Source organism: Mytilus edulis, chromosome 10, assembly GCF_963676685.1.
Source record: "Mytilus edulis chromosome 10, xbMytEdul2.2, whole genome shotgun sequence".
In the NCBI taxonomy this organism is placed as follows: Eukaryota; Metazoa; Mollusca; class Bivalvia; order Mytilida; family Mytilidae; genus Mytilus; species Mytilus edulis.
In genome coordinates this window covers 36,384,819-36,412,224 of record NC_092353.1, presented here as the reverse complement: position 1 = coordinate 36,412,224, position 27,406 = coordinate 36,384,819, and the positions used below count along the sequence as shown (strand labels likewise).

At 32.5% G+C, this 27,406-nt stretch overlaps 2 long non-coding RNA genes across 2 annotated transcripts; one reads left to right on the top strand and one right to left on the bottom strand.

Moving 5' to 3' along the window:
• Positions 1-681: 681 nt before the first annotated feature.
• Positions 682-14,285, bottom strand: LOC139491043 (uncharacterized). Its single transcript, XR_011656452.1, has 3 exons — positions 13,853-14,285; positions 2,319-2,402; positions 682-1,183 (listed from the first exon to the last, which is right to left on the bottom strand). It is a non-coding gene; the product is annotated as an uncharacterized lncRNA (long non-coding RNA).
• LOC139491042 (uncharacterized) lies at positions 12,569-25,717 on the top strand. Its single transcript, XR_011656451.1, has 4 exons — positions 12,569-12,725; positions 14,292-14,352; positions 21,849-21,913; positions 25,217-25,717. It is a non-coding gene; the product is annotated as an uncharacterized lncRNA (long non-coding RNA).
• Positions 25,718-27,406: the final 1,689 nt, after the last annotated feature.

The following is a 27,406-nucleotide window of genomic DNA, read 5'->3' as shown; positions in this document are numbered from 1 at the left end:
TTACATGGGTATTAGATGATATAGTCTTATCAGAATTCGGTTAAGAATTACATTAGTATTAGATGCTATATAGTCTTATCAGAATTCTGTTAAGAATTACATTGGTATTAGATGCTATAGTCTTATCAGAATTCTGTTAAGAATTATATTGGTATTAGATGCTATAGTCTTATCAGAATTCTGTTAAGAATTACATTAGTATACTATTAGATGCTATAAAGTCTTATCAGAATTTTGTTAAGAATTACATTGTTATTTGATGCTATATATACTGATGAGAATTCTGTAAAGCTATATCATGACTAAAATGCTATTAGATGCGACAGACTTATCAGAATTCTGTTAAAAGTACCTTTTGTTTGAAAGGCACATTTCATCATTGCGAATAGCAACTTTCAAAAATTAAAAGGCGTTAGCACATATATAGCTCAGTGTGCTCTGAAATACATTTACCGTGCATGCTAAATAAATCTTATATATTTATTCCTCTTAAAACGTTGCATTACCATAGCATTAAGGTAATTCGTTTAAATAAAAGGCAATGCTTTATTATATACTTCAAAATATTCATAACATCACAGTTTTTATTGTATTTTTCTTATATAAATATAGTAGTATATGGTTAACTAGATCAAACACTAAGTAAAAAGAAGAATATTAAAAAAAAGCATAATCATATCATAGCATGTCATGTAAAAAAATGCTTGCCTCGTATACTTGAAAAATTAGAAGCCTCGTACCAAAAATAAAATCATTTCAGTGAATAAAAGACGTATAAATGAATGATTACACATTACATATTCAACGGGAATAAATAATTAAGAAAATTATCAAAGAAAAACAACTGCCTTGCCGATCTGAAAACCGCTCTAGACATTGCATCAACTCATTCATTTATAAAGTAAGCCAAGTAATATGTAACATAAGTAACAAATGCTATGGACATATCCCAGGACAAGTTTGTTGCAGTGAACTCCTCTGTGCAATTTTTTCGCTGTTTAATCATATTTATTTGCATGTTGTATAATCCAGCGTTATATACCCGCTCAGGTTTAACAACTTTTCAAATCTTTTTTTTTTTTGACACGCTATCTATAGAATTGTCTTTCAAATGGTGTATCGCCTTCTGATCTTGTGGATTCCAACTTCTAGTTGCTCCTTTCTATACCGGGTAGTTATAAACCTTCAAATAAAATACAATATTTGATATAATTTCCCATCTTTAATCATTTTACTAATTTATTTTTTTTATCACATGCATGTCAATTACAATTACGAATGTACATTGCTTATCATTTGTAAACTTTGAAGAATATTTCATTAGTTTAACATGTTTATGCTAGATTTCAGATGCCGTTTAATTGACTTGAATCTGTTTGTTGCCACCACATTATCAGTGATCCATATCCAGTATTATATATATCCGTTTTAATAAGACAAGAGATTCAAAAACACAAAGTAAACAAACTCAAGATTTCATTATACCTAACTCTTGGGAGAAATATTGTAATCTCCTTGTCATTCAAACAAATATTTCCGTAATCTTATTCTCAGAAACTTGATAAAAGAATGACGAAATATTTGTAGCATGTGCACAGTTTTCGGATCTGTGGGAGTTTCTCGCTGCATTGAAGACCCATTGGCAGCCTTCAGCTGTTGTCTGCTATTTGGTCGGGTTGTTGTCTCTTTAAAAAATTCCCCATTTCTATTCTCAGTTTTAGTGTTTTGTCAATAATTGAATACGGTGAAAATATCTGCTCTTCCGCAGAAAGTAAGTATCGATATTAATATAAAAACAAGAAGACGCGGTATGAATGGCAATGAGACAACTCTCCAACAAATATCTCAACAACCACGACAAGGATGTCAACCATTTTAATGTAAGATATGTAAGTCATTCAATAATGAGAAAACCCATACCATATAGTTAGCTTTAAAAGAGCAAAATATCAACCTCTTTTTTATTTTATATTTTTGAATATTCTAATTTCTGTGTCGTTTGGTCTCTTTTGTAGAGTTGTCCCATTGTCAATCATACCACATCTTCTTTATTATAAATAAAATAAATCGCTATTGTTCATCTATTTTTTTTTAACTTTTTCTTGCTATAATTAAAAGTCAAACTCTGGAGGCATTTGTGTGTGCCTCGTCTCTACTCAAAGAGGATTGTTTGATAGCATCAGAAATAAATCATTGCAACAGGGCATTTACGGACACCTATGAGAGTTGTCGCGATGTTTTTTTTTTTTAAAGACGACGACATTGTGGTGCTTTCTGTACCCGAGGTCATCGAATACTTCCCGAACAAACATACGTACATATGTAGACCACTGCGCTTGAATCGTCGCCTCTCAAACGATGAACTGGAGCCATTCTCTGTCTTCTGTGATACCATCAGGAGTCTAAAAAAATATGCAAATATGCTTCTATACTAATGAATGTGAAGACGTGTTTTATGGTGTCCCTTTTCCGATTACAAGATAAACTGAGTCAGTAAGACAACTTTGGAGCCTACATCCAAAGTCATGACAGTGAAGTGTTTAATTATTAGAAAAAGAAAAAGAATTTCCATATGACTTTCATAAATATCATATTGAATGAGCGTTTCATGTGTATACTAAACATAAATGAATGAAGAATTTTAATTTAATTTGTAGTGCTGGTTTAAATTAAATAATTGTTTTACTTCAACGTGTTGAACTAAGTTTTATTTGATATAAAATTTAAGAACAATTTTTTTTGGGGTAAATTAGTGAACAACCCCGGCTTATATTAGGATTCATACTTATTTCATATACCTACTCACGCCTCAATTTAATTGCAAGCCCTGGCTAATACTCTAGAATTTATTATATTTTCTTATTTTTACCCATATAAAATTATTTTTTGATTATTTATTTTTTCACGTATAGAAATACAAGATGATCGCCTGGTTATAAAGCAGTAATACACGATCTTTATAAAATTCAGGCTAAATAATCGAAGGTATTAAATGTATTTAATAAATTAAGTCAGGAAGATTTCAAGAAGGGGAGCGGGGTTACATGGAATAATAAATGTTTATATGCACTTTAACTCCAGCTGCTTTTACTGACCGCAGAGAAATATTTGTGAGTTAACATCCTTCTGATTAATCAGGTCAACATGGTCACTGTGATCCCTACAACACCATATGTTACTCTTCATGCTCTTAAAACTTTGGACAAGGTCGAGTCATAATAAATTCATCTTTTACATTTATTATATATTTTCTTTTTAGCTAATATGGATCCTTAAAGGTCTAGCAAACATTAAACGTTTGCGATAACTTGGAATCCGTCGGCATCCGTCGTACGTACATGTAAAGTGTTTACAATTCCATATACCATTGTAAAACCCAATATCTATTTTGCCAATATTGCAAACTGGATTTGTGTATGCATGCAAGTCCTACACAGAATGGAGTTTTACATAAACGTTTTACTAGAGCGGGATACGAGAATCTGACAAAAGAATAAGAGGGATCCGGGATCAGAACCCCCAAATGAGACCCCCTTTACAGGAATTTCGAGACGTACGATGTAAAAACTCACTAGAGGATGTGTCGCTCACCTGATATATTTGTTTACAATCGATGCATAAAGTAATGCAACTATTTTTCTCTGGCTTTAGTTTCAGAGACATAAGCAAAAATCTGCATTAACCCTTATGTTCTATTTTTAGCCATGTTCGCAATGTAGGTTTTCAGGCGGGTTCATCGGACACTTTTTAAAACTAAATACCCTAATGATGATTGTGAAAAGTTTGGTTAAATATGTCTCAATTGTTTCATAGGAGAAGATTTTTGTAAATAATTACATTAAAAAAATGTTAAAAATTGACTTTAAAAGGCAATAACTCCTTAAAATTGACAATTTTGACTTATTTATAGGTCTTACTTTGCTGAACATAATACAATTTATCTCCATCTATAATAATATTTAAGATAATAAGCAAAAACTCAAATTACTTTAAGATTACTAATTCAAAATCAGAAACCCAACAAAATTTTGGCTGATTTTTCTGAAAATTTCAGGCCAGATTGACTTGACCACATAAACAATTTAACCCAATGTCAGCTTTGCTCTAAATGCAAATGGATTCGGAGATATAGGCCAAAATCTACAATTCAATATTATGTTCTATTTTTAGCCATAGCAGCCATCTTTGTTGGCGGGTCAGGATGTCGGACACATATCTTAAACTAGATACCCTTATGATGATTGTGGTCAAGTTTTTTTAAATTTTACCCAGGAGTTTTTGAGGAGAAGATTATTGTGAAAGTTAATGAACGACAACGACGGACGACGTTTGACGGACGCCAAGTGATAAGATAAACTCACAAAAGGCCTTTTAGGCCAGGTGAGCTAAAAAGGGGAAGGAGACAACTCCACAAAATTATTTTGCTAAACACAGACTCGTCAGTGCAAGAAAAATATCTCTTAGAATTGAGCTCATTCACCTCCCTCTTTTTTATTCTTTAATTTCATTGACTAACAAAGGAAAATGCCATTTCAAATACATTGCCCCCCCCCCCCCCCCTTTCCAAAAAAACCCAAACAAAAACAAACAAAAAAAACCAAATCAAATCAAACATTATCTTTCAAAATTGTAAACTTTGAAACCTCATAAAAATCCTAAAATTGAATAATAACACCCAAATTACGGTGTAATTTTAAATGTAAATGAATACAACAGAATTCACAATTATTTGATCTGTCACTAGAGCTCGGCGGCGGATTTAGGAGTGTGGTGTCCCCGATCGGTTTCTTTACTCAGACAAATTCATTGTCAATAAAAATAATAAAATATTGTATACATTTTGTCATGAAATTACTATTATGATACTACAAGAATTTTGATAAAATGTGAATGGTCTATTGTCAATGATTGTTTAATGGTTTAGAGTCTATGTTTTATCCGATAAAACGGTCTTCTATTCTGAATTGAATGTATCTTTTAAAATGTTAGCGTATGGCGAATAAAACAGGCATTTAGATATTGAGACTAATCATAACTGTGAATCATCACCATCTGACATATAAATATATATATAGGTCTTATGTTTTACTCCCATGTTAAGGGTACAGTTTTCATGGTTCTAGCTGTTAATTTCTGTGTCATTTGTCTCTTGTTGAGACTTGTCTCATTGGCAATCATACCACATCTTCTTTTTTATATACTAAAAGTAAACCATCACTGTATATCATCACCATCAGATATGGGTACTCTTGACCTGGTTCCCTGTTCTTTGTCCAAGAAAAACAACATTACTGTAGTCTGTACATATACCTACGGCCAAGGGTGCATATATAACCCTACCAGACAGTATACACCTTAAAATCATGTTGTACATCAAATATATTAAATCTATTGCATATAGCATTTATATATTGTATACATATATATAAAAAATGACTGCGAAAACTTAACCTTGCTCACTGATCTAGATCCGACTTACCAAATATAGTTTCCCTATTTCTCATATTTATCATTTTATATGACAAAATTATATGCAGGGTTGAAGCAGTCGTTGAACTACGAAAATTTGGGCAGAAACAATGAACATATGAAACTGCGTATCCTAGTCATGCTAATGCATATATATTTGTGATAATAGGTATGAAGGTTCCAGGGATTTTACATATACTGAAATATAAAACTGCATACGAATAGTTTAGCACACCTACAAAAGTATGTCTCTCATTATGCTATTTTGTGGAAAGAGATAAAAATTGTGCCAAATATGTCTTCTAAGTCACAGTCATGACAGTGCTATCACAATAAAACAATTTGTGTGATTTTTTTTATATTTTGTTATACGAAATACCGTAACGATTAGTCAAATCGTTTGGCATTTTTTTAACCTTTTTGCCAAGGAAATTGATTTAATTGGTATAGTTTTCTTAACGTACAGTGGCGAATATTTCATTCATATTCGAAAGGAAAATAAACGTTCTTTAAGGTGCGGAGAGAGAGATAGAGAGAGTGAGTGGATCTTTTTTACAAGGCGATTGTTTGAGGGCAACAACCATTTAACTTTAAGGGGACCGGGTAATGTTTTTCTTTTATTCTTATTTATTGTAAAATTTGTGTTTCAACATATGGACACATTTATATTCTTTTTTTTTTAAACAAACGAAATCATTGCTTTCTTATGTAGTCATGGTAGTCTAAGCAGAATATTTTTTGGCAATACTCCGAATTAAAAATGTACGTGTACTCCTATGAAATCACCAGCAGTAAATAAAGCTTTAATTGGTTTAGATATACATGTAGTTGAATATCCACATTAGGGGCGTATTGAGGGTCCAAGATAGGGGTTTAATTGTCCAAAATGGTGAACAAATTTAAATTTTAGAAAAATGTTGTATTTTTTTAACAGTTAGGGGTTCACCCTCAACAAACCCCCTCCCCCGAATCTGCTACTGGACGTTTGTTGGATGGACATGCATTGTTTATATTTATCAAAAGAAAAATGCTTTGATTGACGCTCTCCATCTTGATGAACGATCAATTAAAGGTCAAGTATAAAAAAAAAATCTGTTCCATACTAAAGAAAGTTAGGTATGTAAATATGGCATACATGTTCTAAAGAATTTCTTATAATCTGATAATAATTAAATTTTTCAGACAACTGAACTGTTGAATTATTCATTTCGAATGCCAATGCAGGTGAACTTTCCCTATCACTAACGTCCATCTTATGTTATCGGCAGTCTTTGGCGTCAGTTGTTCGTTAACTTTTAAAACTATGCAATACATAAGAATTTAGAAGCAGAAGTCGTTTGTAATGTTTCTAAAATACTTTCACATATTTTTCTATTATTTGATATTATTGACTCTGACTTGGCTTTCAGTAACTGCGAGTTGTCCCTGGGTTGTATACTAAGGTGTATTTTGTTGTTCTGGGGATGAATAAGTACCCTGCAACTCTGTTTTTGTTAAATGCATTTCTGTTTTGTATCAATCTGATGAGCTAGCCCTTTTCAACTTATTTTTTCATATGTGTATGTCCCATTTATGGGCAATATGTTTTCTGGTCTGTGCGTTCGTTCGTCCGTCTGTCCCGCTTCATGTTAAAGTTTTTGGTCGAGGTAGTTTTTGATGAAGTTGAAGTCCAATCACCTTGAAACTTAGTACACATGTTCCTTATATGATATGATCTTTCTAATTTTAATGCCAAATTAGAGATTTTCCCCCATTTTCACGGTCCATTGAACATAGAAAATGATATGGCGGATGGGGCATCCGTGTACTATGGACACATTCTTGTTTTCTAATGTTGCTCTGTCATGTCTTACATCACTGTTCCAGGTTAGTGAAAGGTTTGCGCCTTCAAACTAGTTTAACCCCGCATATTCTGTATGTGCCTGTCCCAAGCCAGGAAGGAGCCTGTAATTCAGTGGTTTTCGTTGGTTCATGTATATCATAATTGTTTCATATCTGGAATAAACTGTCCGGCGGATATAAACAACGTGACAACGTCATTTTTCTTCAAAATTTTGGGTTCGTTAGATATCAACTTATTTGTATTCGACACGAAACAGTTGAACAGTTCGATAAACATCGCCCTTCGACAGTTTACAAGCCGCATGCATACAAGTTGATATGTTTCTGACATGCAGTGACCGAATGTTGTATATTTCTACATTTGTTTGTCCATTGTTCGACATTATATTAGTGTTGCTTAGTTGTTAAAAAAAAAACTAGTTCAATCCTGTCAACTGTTCAAAAGCTTGCAATTAACTAGTTCAATCCTGTCAACTGTTCAAAAGCTTGCAACTAGTTGTCTTTTGTCATTTGTACATTTCAATGTGTAGTTTTGGTTTTTATTATGACTGATTGTCCTGTTAATCGTACATTTTTATGTCAGTATCAACGTGTTTTTTCGCTGTTCGTGTCATTAGGTTGCTGTCTCATTTTCATTTTCACACCCCATACGTACCTCACTCATATATTTCGCAAATAAAGGATATTAATGCGCTAAGGCGTTGTGCACGATGTTCATACAACACGACGTTACACCAAAAATGGGACATCAAAGAGTATTTTTTCTGAAATTTTGACATCGATTAGTTAAATTTATAAATTTTTGTGATATATTTGTACCATGAATTACCTCAAGTTGCGGAAATCTATTTAAAACGTTTACCCTTAATTCACCTTAAAATGCTGTATTGTCGTAAGTAATGTAGGAATGAAAAATGTGATAAAAGAATACGGTTTCCCAGAAATATATTAAAAAGATCTACTAGTATATCTATTTCTTGGTACTTCCGCAATGTAACGAAAATTTCGCCTTTTACATAGAGGACTGTATTGGTGTCTCAAAATTGTTTTTGCAAAAATAAAACATTTCATTGGCATTAGTTTGCCTCTAGCAACAATAAATCGATTACAGCTATAATTGATTATAAAAATAGCAATATTTAATCTGTATCGAATCTATGTTCCGAGTCTGTCAACAATCTGTGTCAAATCTATGCTCGTATCTGTCAACAATCTGTTTCAAATCTATGTTTCGAGACTGTATACAAATCTGTGTCAAATATATGTTCCGAGTCTGTCAGCAATCTGTGTCAAATCTAACTTCCGAGTCTGTTAACAATCTGTGTCGAATCTATGTTCCGAGTCTGTCAACAATCTGTGTCTAATCTATGTTCCGAGTCTGTCAACAATCTGTGTCTAATCTATTTTCCGAGTCTGTCAACAATCTGTGTCGAATCTATGTTCCGAGTCTGTCAACAGTTTGTGTCAAATCTATGTTCCGAGTCTGTCAATAATCTGCGTCAAATCTATGCTCCGAGTCTGTCAACAATCTGTATCACATCTATGTTCCGAGTCTGTCAACAATCTGTATCGAATCTATGTTCCGAGTCTGTCAACAATCTGTGTCGAATCTATGTTCCGAGTCTGTCAATAATCTGTGTCAAATCTTTCTTCTGAGTCTGTCAACAATCTGTGTCGAATCTATGTTCCGAGTCTGTCATCATGCACCATTCTTACTTTCGACAGCCTTTGATATCTTTTTGCAAATTTCACCACACTATTTGTTTGATTATCAAGAACATTTAATCGTAACGTCGGAAAAAAGCGTTTTTTTTATCAGGTAAAAAACCCACATTAATTGCTATAACAAATGACGAAATATTTTAACTTGGACCAAATGACAACCGCTTAAAAAAACGACTGGATCACGAACAATGAGGCAAGTTATGTCATTACGTACTTTTATAAAAAGTTATTTTTTTATTTCACTTTATTGACATTTTTCTGATATATCTCACTTTCAGTCGTTGGGTTAGCAAAAAAACATCGATGGACATTTTTCTTATTCCAGCTTAATATGCAGCCGCCGAGCCAAATGAAAATTGACAAAATAACGACTTTAATGACACAAAGAAGTTGAATGGTTCGACACATGTCATTGTTCCCGCCAAATTTCAGGAAGATCAGATATGAAGAAATAGAATCTCGCTACATACAGATGTACACAACATAACCATAATAACAGTTAAAAAAGTGGTTCAAAAATGTAACGTTGGACATCCGTTTTTTTTTCACTTAGCTTTGTTGTTCCAATCCTTACATTTACCAGATATTACTATGCATATACTATGTTATAACAGGAGACCTTAACATCGTTCGCGACCGAGAGTTAAAATCATTCCTCAGTAAAGGACCTAAATATCGTCCCCCGTCAACTATTAACTGGAATGAGTGTCGTAATATCATCAACGACTCACTCCGCGCCTACTGTTTGAAATGGGTAAAACGGGAAAAAGCTGACAAAAAATCTTTGGACTCTTTTTTTAATTCAGTAATGAAGATAGTTGATATTCGAATACAACATTTTAAAGAACATTTTACCCTCAGCAAAAACTATAAAAACCCTATTTCGCGTATCAAAAATAAACTAACAGAACTAGCCAAGAAATTTGTTTTTGTCCCGGCTGATAAAGCTGCTAATAATATCATTATTGTTTGACGTAAATTTTATATAGAGGTTCTTCAAAAGGAAATCACGAATTCACCAACATTCCAACTGACTTCATTTTCAGAAAACGACATCTGTAACAAACATAAACTTTTAGCTACTTCTTTACAAGCAGAACCAAACACAATGAAAGTCCCAACTATGTACTGGCTTCCGAAGCTGCACAAAAAACCTTACAAATATAGATTTATTTCATCTTCCAGCCATTGTTCAACTACTAAATTGTCTGTTTTACTTACTAGTACACTTGGTACAATAAAAAACCTGATAATAAATTGTTCAAATAAGGCCTTTGAAAATAGTGGAATTAATTACTTTTGGAGTGTCAAAAACTCGTTGGAAGTACTTGATAAATTGCATGCTTATATTGGTGATTTTGAATCTGTTCAAAGTTTTGATTTTTCTACCCTATATACCACTTTGCCTCATATTCTTATTAAGAAAAAATTCACATCCCTAATTAACTGGGCATTTAAAAAGTCGGAATGTGAGTACATATGTTCAAACTCTTTTAGATCATTTTTTAGTAGCAATAAACAAAAGAACTATGTCAATTGGACATGCTTTGATACTATTTATGCACTTGAATTTTTACTTGATAACATTTTTGTTCGCTTTGGAGATTCCGTATATCGTCAAGTTATTGGAATTCCAATGGGGACTAACTGTGCACCACTTATTGCGGACCTGTTTTTGTATTGTTATGAGTTACAATTTATGACTAAAATTAGCAAAGACCCATCAAAACAACATTTGATACAAAAATTTAACAATACTTTTAGATATTTGGATGATATATTGGCTCTAAATAATGACGACTTCAGTATGTATACTAAAGAAATTTATCCTGTAGAACTTACTTTAAATAAAGCTAATGATAACAATGACCACTGCCCTTTCCTCGATCTTGATATCTATATCATAAACGGGAAGCTTAATACAAAAATTTATGATAAAAGAGATGATTTTTCATTTCCTATTGTTAATTATCCATTTTTAGATGGTGACGTTCCCTTGTCACCATCTTATGGTGTTTATATATCTCAACTTGTACGATTCGCTCGTGTATGTAACAATGTATTAGATTTTAGCGAGAGAAATTTATGTATTACTGAAAAATTATTACACCAGGGTTTTCGATATCACAAACTGGTCAAAACATTTACTAAATTTTATCACCGGTATAAGGAAATAATTCGTAAATATAACTCAACATGCAGACATCTTATACGTTCAGGTATTTCACATCCAAAATTTTATGGAAATATTCTTTATAAAGCACAAAAATGTCAGTATTCTCCTCAGAAACTAACAAAACCTTTAAATAGACTTATTAAAAGGGGATATAGTTACGATACTGTTGTCAGGTCATTAAAGATTGCATATTTTGGCTTTAACATTGATTCACTGATAGGGTCTTTGCATCGGAACTAAACACATTTATTTCTAAAAAAAACAGTTGTTGGCATGACACGGGTTATGTTCTTCTCATATATTTTATGATAGTATGATACTAAACCCCTAACGGGAGGGATTGTACCTGATATTCATATGATGAAGACATAATCTTTCAATCAGTTTAATTGAGGTCTGGAGCTGGCATGTCAGTTAACTGCTAGTAGTCTGTTGTTATTTATGTATTATTGTCATTTTATTTATTTTCTTTTGTTACATCTTTTGACATCAGACTCGGACTTCTCTTGAACTGAATTTTAATGTGCGTATTGTTATTCTTTTACTTTTCTACATTGGCTAGAGGTATAGGGGGAGGGTTGAGATCTCATAAACATGTTTAACCCCGCCGCAATTTTGCGCCTGTCCCAAGTCAGGAGCCTCTGGCCTTTGTTAGTCTTGTATGATTTTAAATTTTAGTTTCTTGTGTATAATTCGGAGTTTAGTATGACGTCCATTATCACTGTACTATTATGCATATTTTAGGGGCCAGCTGAAGGACACCTACGGGTGCGGGAATTCTCGCTACATTGAAGACCCATTGGTTGCCTTCGGCTGTTGTTTGCTCTATGGTCGGGTGGTTGTCGCTTTGACATATTCACCATTTCCTTTCTCAATTTTATATGACTAAGAGCTATAGAACGTAATTGAACGCATATACTGAATTTGTTTTTATAGTGGTTAGATTGTGTTTGCTAATATTTTTTCTTTGTTTTAGCGGAGGAAATTTCGAAGATTCTCTTTTAAATTCTATGGGTTGTAGGAACAGCGTGCGTAACGTAAATTACATTTGCTAGAATGTCCTCTACCGGTATGAACGTATTTATTCAATGAGTTTCTGAAAGCGACAAGCAAAAATACAAAAAAAAAACAGTTTCTATAATCAATTCAGTGTCATCTTTCATTTGTTTAAAAAAAAAAAAAAAAAAAAATTGGCAAAAAAAGTGGGGTGCAGTTTTTCCTGCCTCCCCTAATTTTGAGAGCTATTATTGCATCTTTCTTAACAAGTAATTCATCCGATAAGAAATGTCGTTGTATTACTTCACAGTTGGAAGCCTCATATCTCGAAGAATATTTATTATAATTGTTATATCTCTCAATCCATGTGTATGAACGGTCAAGGTCAACCATATGGTTTTCTAGCTGTCTAAACGGTGTTTGTAATTTATAGCGTGTGTCTCCCGCCAAAATACAGCACACGGTTTGTTTGTGAAACCTTTACACAGCTAGTTTACTCTTGGAATACTTAATGAAGGTACGTATATACTATTTTCAACATTCAAATTCATGAAGATAGCATTTTAATATTTTTTTGTTAACCCTTAAATATTCTCATAGATATTTTTTAAAACTTCAATAAGTATTAATTGAGATTAATTGAATAAATGAATAAGTAAAAATAATTTTATATCCGTGTGTCTTGTCAAGAACAACAAAAATACTAATATAACATGTATTATCATCATGATCATGATAATACAATTTCTGATAATAATAATAAAATAGACGATGATGATTATGGTGTGAATAACAACATGTTGAAAGTATTTTAGTTTTATAGCATACATGTACATGCAGTGCATAACTTCATACTTATATCACGGAAGTATCAAATTATATGATCAACTGATTATTTTGATTCTTCCGTTTCTGCCTTAGAGCAGACATTTATTAATGTTCTTCCTTTTTTTTTATTAATATATATATAATTTTTTATGGCCAAAAGTTTTATTCATATAAACAAAAATAATCAAATATAAATAATTATATATAAGTTAAAAAATTAACTGGTGGGAGGTTCGTGTTGCTCAGTCTTTCTGGTTGTGTTCTGTTGTTTGTCTGTTTTTCTTTATAGCCATGTCATTGTCAGTGTATTTGTCAACCTACGAGTTTGAATGTCCATTTGGAATCTTTCGCTTCTCTTTAAAATGTCTTTTTGGACTAAAATTACTAAACATAATTGACAATTTCGTATTATGTCAACGAAAACTATGATATTACTTTCTGTATGATAAAGTCAAGAATTAAGGAAATTCAAAATGAAATGCGAACCTTTTATCAGTTAAAAGATGTGTCATTTATATTGGATTTGTTACACCAGTTCAGGGTCCAAAAGGGGGGGGGGGGGGGTAGGGGTTCGGAACCCCTGGTTTAGGACGATCCAAGCATTTATATGGGAACTTTTATTTGGAACCCAGTTACCCTTGCCCCTTTTTCCTGGGTTGGAACCCCCTTCGAAAATCCCCCCATGTTTACATAATTTAGAAAGGGCGAAGTCGAAATGATGATTAACTGGTTTAATTATTGTATTATAGTTAAGATATTTTGAGAATTAAACATTTATTTTTATAAAGACACATTGTGAATAAAAGAAACACTTACCGTTTTGACTAGTTCCATCTCCATAATTGAACTTCTGTCATAATTATGTAAAGTCTTCCCAAAGTATCACAAAAAGATGTAAGACTTGCTTGTAAAGATGTCACCACACTGGTTGATAGATATTTGCATTGTTGTTGTTGTTGGGTTTTTTAATTCCACAACACAGTATATTCCAAAAATTGTGTATGATTAACTAACACGGTTTCACAAGTATCCATAATTTTAAATTTGTAATTTGTTGATACGAAACAAATATTCAGTATGCATGATATATATATGTTTTAAGATTATCATATGGCGTGCTAACATTTTTATATTCTGTTACTATATTTCCAAACGTATTTCAAACATTTAAAGTAGAACGGAAGTAGAGTAAGTTTGAAAATTTTGAAAATAAGCGCCGTATACTCATTGGTTCAAAATTCAAATTCGATTCCAGGTCATGGAAGGCAATATTGAGAATGTATATTACGAAGACGTTTCAAAGAAAATTGATAAAGGTGAGTACAAATATTGTATACATATTTTTCTTGTAATGGAAGAAAAGGTTAATAGTCAGAAACGTAACTTTGTTAGATTTACGTGTACAACTATTTTGTATAATCGAGAATGGTCGTAACCAGCCTTCCCAGAGATGGTGTCATGTTAGTCCAAATAATTATGACGTCTGCCCCGGTCTGGCAAGGCTATTTTTTTCATGCAGGGACGCCTTCCTACGACAAGGAAGGCGTCCCAGAAAAAAAATTCAAAATAGCCTTGCCAGACGTCATAATTATTTGGACTAGTGTCATGTTGTAGCGGAAGGAACTTTCACTAAAACATTTCGACAGATGTTTTCAGTTTAAAGTACTGTTTTTTCAACTAGTGATTCTTGTGCATCACTTATCTTTCTGAAAAACCTAACAGATTGGGTTATCTCACCAAAGATCAATGTACTCGTGTAAAATCCAATTTGATAAGGTTTTTTTTTATAAGAAGTGTTATTTATGTCTACATAATTCATATGCCCCATGCTTTTTTGAAATTATAAATACAAAACTTATCTGGTGTATGGCAAAAAGACAGCGAACAAAGACTAGAAGACAAACTCCAAAACGCATTGTGTCTGCAATTTGCCAGATACGTTTGTCGATTGTTGACAGGGGCTGCTATATAATTTTGCTACTGCGATGTCTAAGCAATCTACACTTATTAAGGCACTTGTGAATATAGCAAGTTTAATATTTTTCATGAATCACGAGATTATTATATGTATCTTTTGTTTTTTCGTTATGTCAGAAAAAATAGAGTGTCGTATTTAATGTACACACTATTTAGTTGTAATACTAGCGTCAATGATAAACGAAACTAGTATTTGCATGTTATCAAGAATATGAGGGCTCAAGAATTATGTATTGAATATATATCACAGCACATAGCATAAATGATAAACTATAATAGCATAAAGTTGTTATTATAATTTTTTATAGTATTGAAACAAATACTTGACATGTACACTATTTGATTATTGATAAGGACAATCTCTTGAGAATTTTTGCTTGTCTGATTTACCAATCCTTATCATTTTGTTTGCATTCAAATTATAATAATTAGCCAAGAAATCCTCCGGCATACTGGAAAAAAATGATATGGACTTGAGCTCTTAAAATGGACTGCTGCACTGATGTTCTATGAAGAATTTTTTTATCGCATTCATACGACCGCAAAAAAAAAATACGTTCGTATATATTCCTATCACGTCGTCGTCCGAAGACATTTGGGTTCCGGACAATAACTTTAGTTTAAGTGTTCGGATCTCTACGAAATCAAAACCACAGAAGGAAGGTTGTGATTGTATATGGGGGGATGGTCACATACCTATAGGCAAAAAAGGGCCAAAAGGGGGCCCAAAACAAGCATTTTTCGAGTTTCAGGACAATAACTTGTGTTTAAGTATTTTCATTGCTCGAAAATTGTACTACAAGGTTCAATACCATACGTAGAAGGATAGGATTCATTTTTGGGTTTATTGTCCAAACCGTTCAGGAATCAGTCAGGGGCCAAAACAAGCATTTTCTAGTTTTCAGACAATAATTTGTGTTTAAGTGTATGGATGTCTCTTAAATTGAACCACAATTTAGAAAAAGAAAATTTCTTCAAATGCATTTTTTTTAGGGTACAAAAATATTTTTATTTTGGGGGTAGGGGGTCAAATTTTTCCCTCCGGAAATTTAAGCAATTATTGATTCCCACCCCCTTCTACCACCAAAAAAATAAAACCGGGGGTCACAATTTATTTTGCTTATTCTTTTTATATAGTCTTAAAACTGATTACTAAGTATTGCAAACAGCAAGTATATTGCACAACAGTAAGACATCTTCAATTGAATATACATTCAAATCTTATAACCAATTTCAATACATTCATAAACCCGGAAAATCCGTGTGTGAGGAACTTATATAGATATAAGAAGATGTGGTATGAGTGCAAATGAGACAGCTCTCCATCCAAGTCACAATTTGTGAAAAAGTAAACTATTAGAGGTCAAAGTACGGCCTTCAAGACGGAGCATTGGCCCACACCAAACAGGAAGCTATAAAGGACCCCAAAATATGAAACAGGAAAACCGACGGTCTTATCTATATAAAAATCGAGAAACACTGAACAACAGGTTCCGGACTAAAACTTCTAAATCAATTTCTCTACGGAGTAGTTACTTGAACGTTTTATTGCACATCATTATCACTATATTGAACTCGATAGGTTAAACTGTTTCGCGATGCCGAATTTGCGTTCGAGCTGGCAACAAGTGTTGCGGAAGCAAGACACGACTACGATCCATCAGTTGTCGTTTTCGTCCTTGATATCTTCGATGACGTAAACATAGATTGAGTCTATCGTTTAATAAAAAAAGCGTCTTCGAAATCGACATGAAACTTTTCGACATTGCACTAATGTTTGTATGTGATAAAAAGATAGAGCAAAATTCATTTTTTTTTACTCTGACATGTTTTAATTTTTACCTATTTTACTGAAATATTTTTGGTGATGTAAGGTTCTGACAATGATATGTATCATGGAAGTATTATTTAAGCTAACTGGAATTGTTATTTTTCAAAGTTTCATTAGCATGATTAGTGGATGTTTAAACGAAATATGTTTAAATACGTTCATCCCATAATCATTACTAAAGGCACGTAGTCACTATCAATTTTTCTTTCTCTAAGAATACTTGGTCAAAGTTTTTGAATGATTTGTTCTAATGACAACTGTAAAAATTCTTTGGACAAAAACTTTCACGGACTTTAATGGAATAGAATCTCATTCGAATTTTCTTGAAACTTTGTTGTATTTTGACGGGAATAAGCCCATCCTAGTGTTGTTCAGAAATGATCAATATTTTGTTCACAAAACAAAAGTACATCGCAAATTTATCGGAAATGCAGAATGAGTTCCAGTTAGAGTGAAAAGAAATTAATGTGGTGAAATAAATTGATATAATATTATGAATATGAATTTGTTGAATGTATTTTTATCAATGGTTCGATCTGTCGAAATTCATGCAGATTGAATGTCGCTTTGTCAATTTCAAAATAATTCCTTTTAATTCGACCTCGGAGATCTTCACTATGAAGTTTTTAAAGGATTCTGTTCGGTACTACTATGCCTTCTTCTAGATCTTAGGAGCCTGTTTCTACCTCCCTTTTGCATTACTAATTTACGATTATTAATTCACGAAATGATAATACACAGTGAAAAGTTTATTAGAGCCATGTGTATTTTGATAGTGACAACAGCTGACTTTGACCAAGTTTTCTTGTTCAAATTTTCTTTTTCAAAGTGTTCATAGTTTTCTTTGACCGAGTTTTTGATGGAAGACTTCGATAGTCACAACAGGGTTGCAGTAAGAAAATTATATTTTTTTTTTTATCTTGGTTTCATTTGGTATTTTTTTTTCAAATTGAAACGACTTATTTTAGGGTTAAAAGGTTTATGCACATATAACTTTGTCAAACCATCATAGAAATTTATGACCGAACTTTGACAGAAGTTTGCTTATATTCAAAGACAGTATCCAGAGCAAAATTTAAGACATTTTCCCCTTTCAATAATCATGGACTAAAATCATTGGAAGTAAACATTTAGGGAAATAATTTGGTTCAATTTTTTTTTCACATCAATGATTTTTCAAACCTTCTTAGAATGTTATGAAGCTTGGACAGATACTATTGTATAATTAAGAGTCAATATCTGAAGCAAATTTCGAAATTATCTTTTTTTCATTTACCGGTTATTCACTGTTTCTACAAGCTGCCATATTATACATTAATTTTACTCAATCTACAGCAAATCTATTTTTTGGTATGATCTGTTAAGAGAATATACGTTTCATTTAATATTTATATATTTGCCAAAAAGTTGCTCCCCAACTTGATTGAAATAGCGTCAAATGGAAGTACACATTTGTTTTCAACTCTTTAATATTGACCAAACACAAGCAATAAAACCACGTGTCTCAGATTTTTGAAATATTGATTTAATTGCTGGATGCCAAACTTCATAATAATCACCTTTCACTTTTTTCGAGACAAATAAATTCATTTTAAAACACATCCAATAACTGGAACACGCTGTTACTGAAAATGCTTACTTTTACTACATAAAGCAAAGCCAAACCTTTGGGGTTCTATTTTTATTTTTTGTTCACTCCAGTTACTTTTGTTAACTCACTGAAAAACTAAAGATAAATGCAAAATATTTATAAACATTCCTCTGGGAACACCCCAAACGCATCCTCATACATTTATCTTATCATGGTAGCCTTATCAATAGAACTACACAACACAACAGGGGTCGAGTTTAAGTGACCAACTGCATGCAATTAATATTTAACATCATTCTCAATATGAAATAATAATTATCATTCGTATTAACATTTAAGGCACATGTATCACAGTACAAAGGCAACCATGGCAACTACATTTGATCTAAATTTCATTTTCAGCTGTTTTTGTTACTTCTTGGTATTTCTAAATATCCACAGAAGAAAAAAAATATTTACATATCTTGCACTTAAAATGAGTTTTGATGATAATTAGTTTTATTAACAAATGCACGTGTCTGACTGATGCAAGATAAGAACATGTGGGCAGTACATTGTGGTTAATCAATATAATCATTTGATAGCTTTATAACCACTGACACTTTTGAGATCATAAATAGTAGGTTTATCCAGGTGGGCGGAGTTTTGGCCATATCAGTAGCAACTGACTTACAACAAGGTCAATAATGAGATAACATCTCCCGCCAGTTTTGATTTTTGATGCATAGGGTGTGCATTTCCCTAATATATTTAGAATTGCTGAAATGGAATGCTTTCTTACTGGTCCAAACCTAATTGATATATGATTATTAAAAGGCCAATCCTGAAGTATCCCCATGGTATATGTGTGAATTATATTGAAGTTAATGGGGTACAAGTAGGAAAATCCTTATTTAATCAATTGTGACACATTAATTGTTATCATGAAAATGAAGTTTTAAATGAAATTAGCTCCTAGATGAGTCCCCTATAATCCTGATTTTCACACATGTTGTTCCTTGGCCAGTTATCTTCAAAAGATTGTCTCAGATTTCCAAAAACATCAATGGAACAAATTGTATACCTAATTAAATTTAGAGATCTCTTATGAATTGGGGTTGCAAACTTGGTTGAAGGTTAATGAGAGAATGAAATACAATAGAAAAAGTCTGAGACTTTCTTTTGGCGGTCAAACTGTGTTGTACAAGAATCTTTATTTTGGTTTGGTCTGACTAACAAAGAAGCTTATTTCATTCCAGTGTGAACCTCCCAATATAGCAACTAATTACATAATAACTAATTATGTAAAATAATGTCATATAATTGTAATTGTCACCATCTGAAAGATTATTTTTTCCCATTTTTTTGGTACTTTATTTATAAAATTGAAAACTGGGTTAAAGATATTACATCAGTTTAAAGTTGTCTGATTGGGGGTGAAAAAATCTTTGTATTGTGGGGGTGAAAAAATCTTTGTCTTGTGCTACCTTAAAAAGAAACATGTTGTACTGTGAAATAATCAAGGACACAGACACTTCAAACAAAATTAATGTACATGTAGAAGGAAACAAGATATTTTCATGCTACCTATTGTCCGCTCCAAAAATAAAACGGAAATTTCGTATTAAATAAGTTAAATCAAGGTTATTTGTCTAGAATAATTAGGGTTGTGAATTTCGCTGTCAGCTTGCCTTCGAAAGAACATTTGTCAGAGACTTTTAAAGCTATTCTCACACTTAATATTTATCAATAAATATATGTTTTCACTTTAGATTTTTTCCTCTACAGTTTTTTTCTCTAATATTTTCTTTATTTACCTGCAGTGGCGGTTCGTGCAGAAATTTTCATGAAAGGTATTTTTCTTTGGGGGGGGGGGGGGGGGGCACTGACTGACGCAAAGGAAAGGAGACCCGCTCCAGTTATGCCTCAGTGATTCCCTATATCAACAACAAAAAATACAAAGGGGGGATCCGGGCACCTTGCCCCCTCTAAATCCGCCTCTGACCTGCATAGTTGTATAAATTAATTTTGATTGCGACTTTATAAGATACGACCAAGTGGTCAGAGATTAAAAGCTGGGCAAATGGTATCAACAGGTGATTGAAGGATTAGCTTCCCCAAAATGCTGGTTTATACATGTATATATAAAGTATTTACCTTTACTTTTACGTATTTTACTGAAAAAAATGTTTTGTTTGGCAGTCAGCAGTGTCCTTTTGCATTGACAAGTAGAATTTTAAACATTAATTTCATGATTATTAACAACAATGTATATATACCGATTGATTCCAGGAAACAAAACTAAAATTAATTGTTAATAAAAGTTAGGAAATTTGCAGTAAAAACTTAAATTATTTTTTCTTCTGATAAACATCTTTTTGTATAAAAGATATCAATTTAAGAATAAATAATTTTGAGAATCATTTTTTTTTAACTAGGATATCAGAATATTGGTTTGACAGTAAAGTATGCTACCAAAAATTGATGCACGGTGTCACATTAGCGATTAGAGCTTGATTTTGTTGAAACATCATAATCTTTATATGGCTCCTAAAAATGCACAACGAATACTTGCATGGCGCTTGCATTTATTATGTTTTTTCACGCAAAATGTGTATCCTGAAACATGAATTAATATGAAAATAAAGAGATGTTTATTGTAGTTTATTTGCATCCTATATAAGTTATTTGTCTCTGTGACTCGTATAATCAAAGTACTGAAGTACTTAACATCGGATGACCGCAAGTTCTCGTGGATGGTCAAAAGCACCTGTCACAGAAAAAAATCACATCTCTATACCTGATACTGAGGTTAATGTACAGATATATTTTTTTTCGGAGACAAGTTCGTGCGTGGATGATGAATAAATGACAGGAAATTCAACATCACCGTAATAACTATTATATTGTAGTGATACAAATAAGTATACACTGGTTTGTTGTTATATTTTATATTAATATAACAGTTACATGTATATATAATTTTCATCCATTTGTATATTATTATATTCTACTATTCTAAAAATAGTGCAGAGCAAGTGTATGGTGGACACTCTTCTGTAAAAAATCGATTTTTCTATAAGATTGGATACAAGTTGGCATTCATATCTTCCCGCAAAAACAATCTTCCATGCAGAGTAACCGGTCATTGCCGGGATTGTCGCAAAATGTTCTTAAGATATTCTTCCGCATGCTTTTTGCATAGATATTATCAATGATTTTTTACTTTACATTACAAGGAATGTTTTTTTGCACTCGTTTATGTGCGCGTATTTATCATGTTTATAGATCGGTTACAAACCCATAACGAAAGTAATGTAATGGAAATCTAGGCAATAGCAATACATCGGAATGCTCTCATGGTCATCGCGATGTAAAAATATGTTCCATACATTGCATGTACTTTTTTTTTAAATTGATATATTGTATTTCAGGTTACCAAGATGATGTGGATGAGAAGACTGACCAGATGACCAATCTATACGAACTCAAAATATAGGTAATCCTTATTACTCATTTTCAAATGGAAAACAAACAGAAAACATTACAACATTAGTAACTACAATCATGGTGCAACTGTATTTGTTGAATATTTGTATATCTATATTTTGAGGCCTTTTTTTCTTGTTTGTTTTTTATTTACCTGGCAGCTCTTAAATATTATTTTCTTTAAATAGTAACTCTTTTGTTCATATCTTCTGTTTTCTAAAAACATAACAGTCAGATACTATATATGTTTACAAAACTGATCATCTTCAAAACTCATTAACAGAGCAATTTATGGAAGTATATGTGTCGTCTGTGGTTGAAAATATTACTAGGTAACAAAAGCAACTGGAAAAGAAATTTTGATAAATCGTATTGAATATCGCTTTCCTTCGTACATCAGACCACAACAACGAAGACCCGACCCCTACGAGAAATACATATACACAGACAAAAAGCAGAACATAACACATACTATTAGTCTAGATAGACGGTTTTGCTACCGGCAGTACATTTTGTAAACTAGTGTTGCGTGTGCACAAACATTCTGCTTTACTCGTCTGGTATCTTTGCAGAGACACTAGTAAGGTGTTTTAATCAAAGAATATATTTCCATACAGACAAAGGTGCTTGTGGTTCATTACTGTATCTTAAGGTGAATGACCGTCATGATCTCATTGCTTGTGGAGGGTGTTTGCCAATATCTCAGGATATGTGTCTGTCATGATCGGGATGCTTGTGGTGTATGAATATATCTCAAGTAAGTTACCGTCAAGTTCTCGATGATTGTGGTGTATAAACATCTTTATGTTGAGTGACTGTCAAGGTATCGGTGCTTGTGGTGTAAGAACACGTCTCAATATAAGTGACTGTTAAGTTCTCGGTGCTTCTTTTATTTTACTCTTTCTCCAGACAAGTGACTGTTAAGTTCTCGGTGCTTCTTTTATTTTACTGTTTCTCCAGACAAGTGACTGTTAAGTTCTCGATGCTTCTGTTGTTTTACTGTTTCTCCAGACAAGTGACAGTTAAGTTATCGATGCTTCTGTTGTTTTACTGTTTCTCTAGACATATGACTGTTACGATTGTGCTGCTTCTGTTGTTTAACTGTTTCTCCAAACGAGTGGCTGTCAAGATCTTGGTGCTTCTGTTGTTTGACTGTTTCTCCAGATGAATGACTGCCAAAATCTTGGTGCTTCTGTTGTTTTACTGTTTCTCCAGACGAGTGACTGTCAAGATCTTGTTGCTTCTGTTATTTTATTGTTTCTCCAGACGAGTGATTGTCAAGATCTTGGTGCTCCTGTTGTTTTACTGTTTCTTAAGATGCGTGACTGTCAAGATCTTGGTGCTTCTGTTGTTTTACTGTTTCTCCAGACAAGTGACTGTAAATATCTTGGTGCTTCTGTTATTTTACTGTTTCTCAAGATGAGTGACTGTAGAGATCGCAGTGTTTGTGCTGCTTCATCATTTTTTATTGTTTACCATAATGAGTGACTGTGAGATCTCATTGCTTGTTTTGTTGTAATGCAAATCCTGCTGAGTGACTATTAAAAGATCTCTGTTTTTGTGTTGCTTTACTGTTTCTCAGGTTCAGTGACTGCGAGATCTCGGTGCTTGTAATTCTTTTCTGTATCCGAAGATGAATGACTGTCAATATTTCGGTGTTGTTTTACTTTACTGTATCTCTTGATGAGTGACTGTGAGATATCGATGCATTGATTCATTATTGTATCTGTAGCTGAGTGACTGACATGATCTCAGTGCTAGTGTTGCTTAACTGTAGATTTAGATGAGTGACTGTCAAGATCTTAGTGCTTGTGTTGCTTTATCATTTCTCTTGATCAATGACTGAGAAATTTAGGTACTTGTGAGTCATTATTGTATCTCAAGATGAGTGATAGTCAATATTTGTACTTGCTTGTGGTGCATTACTGTATCTCAAAATGAGTGACTGTGAGATATCGATGATTATGTTGCTTTATTGTTTTCATGATGATTGACTGTAATATCTCAGTGCTTGTGATTCATTACTGTATCTCGAGATGAGTGATTGTCAAGATCACTTGGTGCTTCTAGTGCATTACTGTATCTCAATATCAGTGTCTTTCAGGATTTTGTTGATGTGGTGTATTACATTACCTCAAGACGAGTATCAGTCAATACATCGGTGCTTGGGTTGCTTTTATGTATCTTAAAATATTTGACTGTCAAGATCTCGTGTTTATGATGACCTTATGTATCTTCAAATCAGTGACTGTCAAAGTACCGGTGTATGTGACGCATTACATAATCTCAAGAAGGTTGACTTTATAATAAGATCGCTTATGTTTCTTGTTATGAACTAAAGAGTCCTGTATTTTGATTTAAATGGTGGGTGACGTGAAATTTTGTTTTCTACCGACCCGAGTTTATATTCCTGCTTAAAACCGATAACCTCGTCAGTGTTTCCTGTAATTTCTATTGATTTTTATTGTGTGTAGATTTTGGTGTTAAGGTAGATGGGGTGTCTAAATTATAATCCATAGAATCTTTTAATAATTTGCCAAAATGTAGTTCATATCCTGCTTGTTTAAAAACATTAATAAAAAGAATGGGTCACCGGACTTATTTTCACGCTACAGGTTGTTCAAAATTGTCAAGATTTTGTATAGATTATGCATGGAAAACCCATTTTTCCGCCAAAAAACGCAAACCACACCATAAAATATTGAGATAAAATATGAGAAGATAGCTTCAATATTATGCTTTCAGATAAGAAAAAGAAAAAATGGGGTCACCGGACTCGTTTTCTTGCTACATGTAAAAATGGGTAAATTCCTAACACATTCTATTGTAAAAGTAACACTATCTGGATTATCTGCCCTTGCATTTGAGTTGCCTCCCCTTATTTGACAAAGTTGGAAAAAAATGAATCAAACAAAAGGATTCTTATTTTTGTAAAATACAATAATAAATATGATCAAACATAGCATTTTCTATATTATAATGAAAATTCTTACACATGAGTTACCTACTACTATAAAAATTTGCACATTTCATCAAAGATCTAGACCTTGTTTTCTAGTTTTTCAAAATCCAAGATGGAGGAAGACACCCTATCTACCTTAAGTGCAAATATTTGGAAGTTTAAATATTCTGAACTCATTTGCTCAGAAATCAATTCGAACGATATTAACTATACATTCTTTTGTTGAACAGGTGTTTTGACATGCAGGATGCGGTTAGGTTGATTGTACCTCACTCCTCCTTTTATTCATACTTAATGTATCAAAGAAACTTTAAAATAGGGTTTTGAAGTTTTATTTTCTTTCTTTTTCAGGCAACATTTCCTGGTTTAGAGAAAAACTGAAACACCAATATTGTGTGTACATGTTGCGATAAACAATTATGACAACACCACTCATTTGTTCTCTTGTTGGTTGGGAAATACAAGTTGACGTCGGAAAGGAAACTAAAAGCTCTACAACATTGAAAAAACTGTTATATATCATGTATACAGTGCTTCTACATGTATGTGTGGGACTCTAACACTTACAATATGCAGAATATCTTACTTACTATTTTTAAAGAAGTGTACCAAAGTTTCCACCTATAATTTTTACAGACGTTTTAGGTCAAATTCAATTCCATTTGTATATTTCAGTAATCATTCCTAATTTTAATTGGACACTTGACAAACATGTTGCTGTTGTATGTGTGTATTTTAAGCAGACAGTAGCCTGAAATTTAAAATTTATTTGATGTGCTTAAGGGAGTTTATTAATGTTTATCAAAATTGTATGTTATTGTAATGAAAAGGAAAGGATTTAGTGTTTACCAATCATTTGTCAATTTGTTATTCTACGAAGACTTTATCACAAAGCAACAACTCTCACCTCACTGCAAGGCCACCAAGTACGATTAACTGCATTCATTTATTATTATGATATTGCTTTTAAAGTAGATGTATTTTCTTTCAACGATATATACATGTCTATGTTTCGTTTTACCTTGTTAACAATAATGCCCTTACCATAATTCTAATAACACTATATTGTGTTTTTGGTCAGAATTCTGATAGACATACATGTCAATATTATTCATGTCCTTCTAAATTCTGATAAGAATCTAATATAGTAGCAATGAAACCTTAACAAAATTCTGATAAGACTTACATCTGACAACAATAGCCTTCTTAACAGAATTCTGATAAGACAGTTGCATCTCATAACAATAACCTTCTTAACATAATTCTGACAAGAATCATCGAATATAGTACCAATGAAACCCTTAACAGAATTCTGATAAGACTTGCATCTGATAACAATAGCCTTCTTAACAGAATTCTGTCAAGAAGGCTATTGTAATGAGATGCGACTGTCTTATCAGAATTCTGTTAAGGGTTTCATTGGTTCTATATATTCGATTCTTATCAGAATTCTGTTACGAAGGCTATTGTTAAGACTTACATCTGATAACAATAGCCTTCTTAACAGAATTCTGATAAGAATCGAATATATAGAACCAATGAAACCCTTAACAGAATTCTGATAAGACAGTCGCATCTCATTACAATAGCCTTCTTAACAGAATTCTGATAAGACTCGAATATATAGAACTAATGAAATCCTTAACGGAATTCTGATAAGACTTACATCTGATAACAATAGCCTTCTTAATAGAATTCTGATAAGACATTCGCATCTCATTACAATAGCCTTCTTAACAGAATTCTGATAAGAATCGAATATAGTACCAATGAAACCCGTAACAGAATTCTGATAAGACTTACATCTGATAACAGCAATAGCCTTCTTAATAGAATTCTGATAAGACAGTCGCATCTCAAAGCAATAGCCGTCTTAACAGAATTCTGATAAGTTAGTAGTATCTTGTATCAATGGCTTTCTAAACAAAATTCTTATATGTCTGTAGCATCTAAGCTGGTCTCTTTTGGGATATTGTTCTTAACATAATTCTGATAAGATGATTGTTTTTGAAATACATAGTTTGACTTTATCAGAACGTTCTTATAGTTGCTAGTTAGAAATTGTCTCTTTCTTAACTTGCCAGACCCAGAATTTGATCATTTGGAAATAATCAATTGCAAATGGAAGCTGTTAATAGTGTTTATAAATTGATGGTTACTACAAAAAAATAAAAAGGCTCCTTGCAGTGCTAATTATTAGACTAAGTGCAAGGAGTTCACAAATGAGATATTTTTTTATTAACTTAAGTATTTCAGAAAGATAAGGTTTTTACCTTTTATAAAACTTACACTTGGTATACACATGAGGACTAAAGCTAGTGAATTTATATATAGTATCAGATAGGTGAACGAGAACAATTTCCTGATTTCCCCTGTAATTCAACTTAATTGAATACATTTTAACTGTATTTATATGTACATACAGCAAGAAGGTATTTATTTTTTCCTCTTATTTTGTTTTTATGTAAATCAACTTTTTTATAAAACGTTGTCATAATTGTAATCAAAGCTTTAATTTTTTTATGCGTTAATGTTGATGCC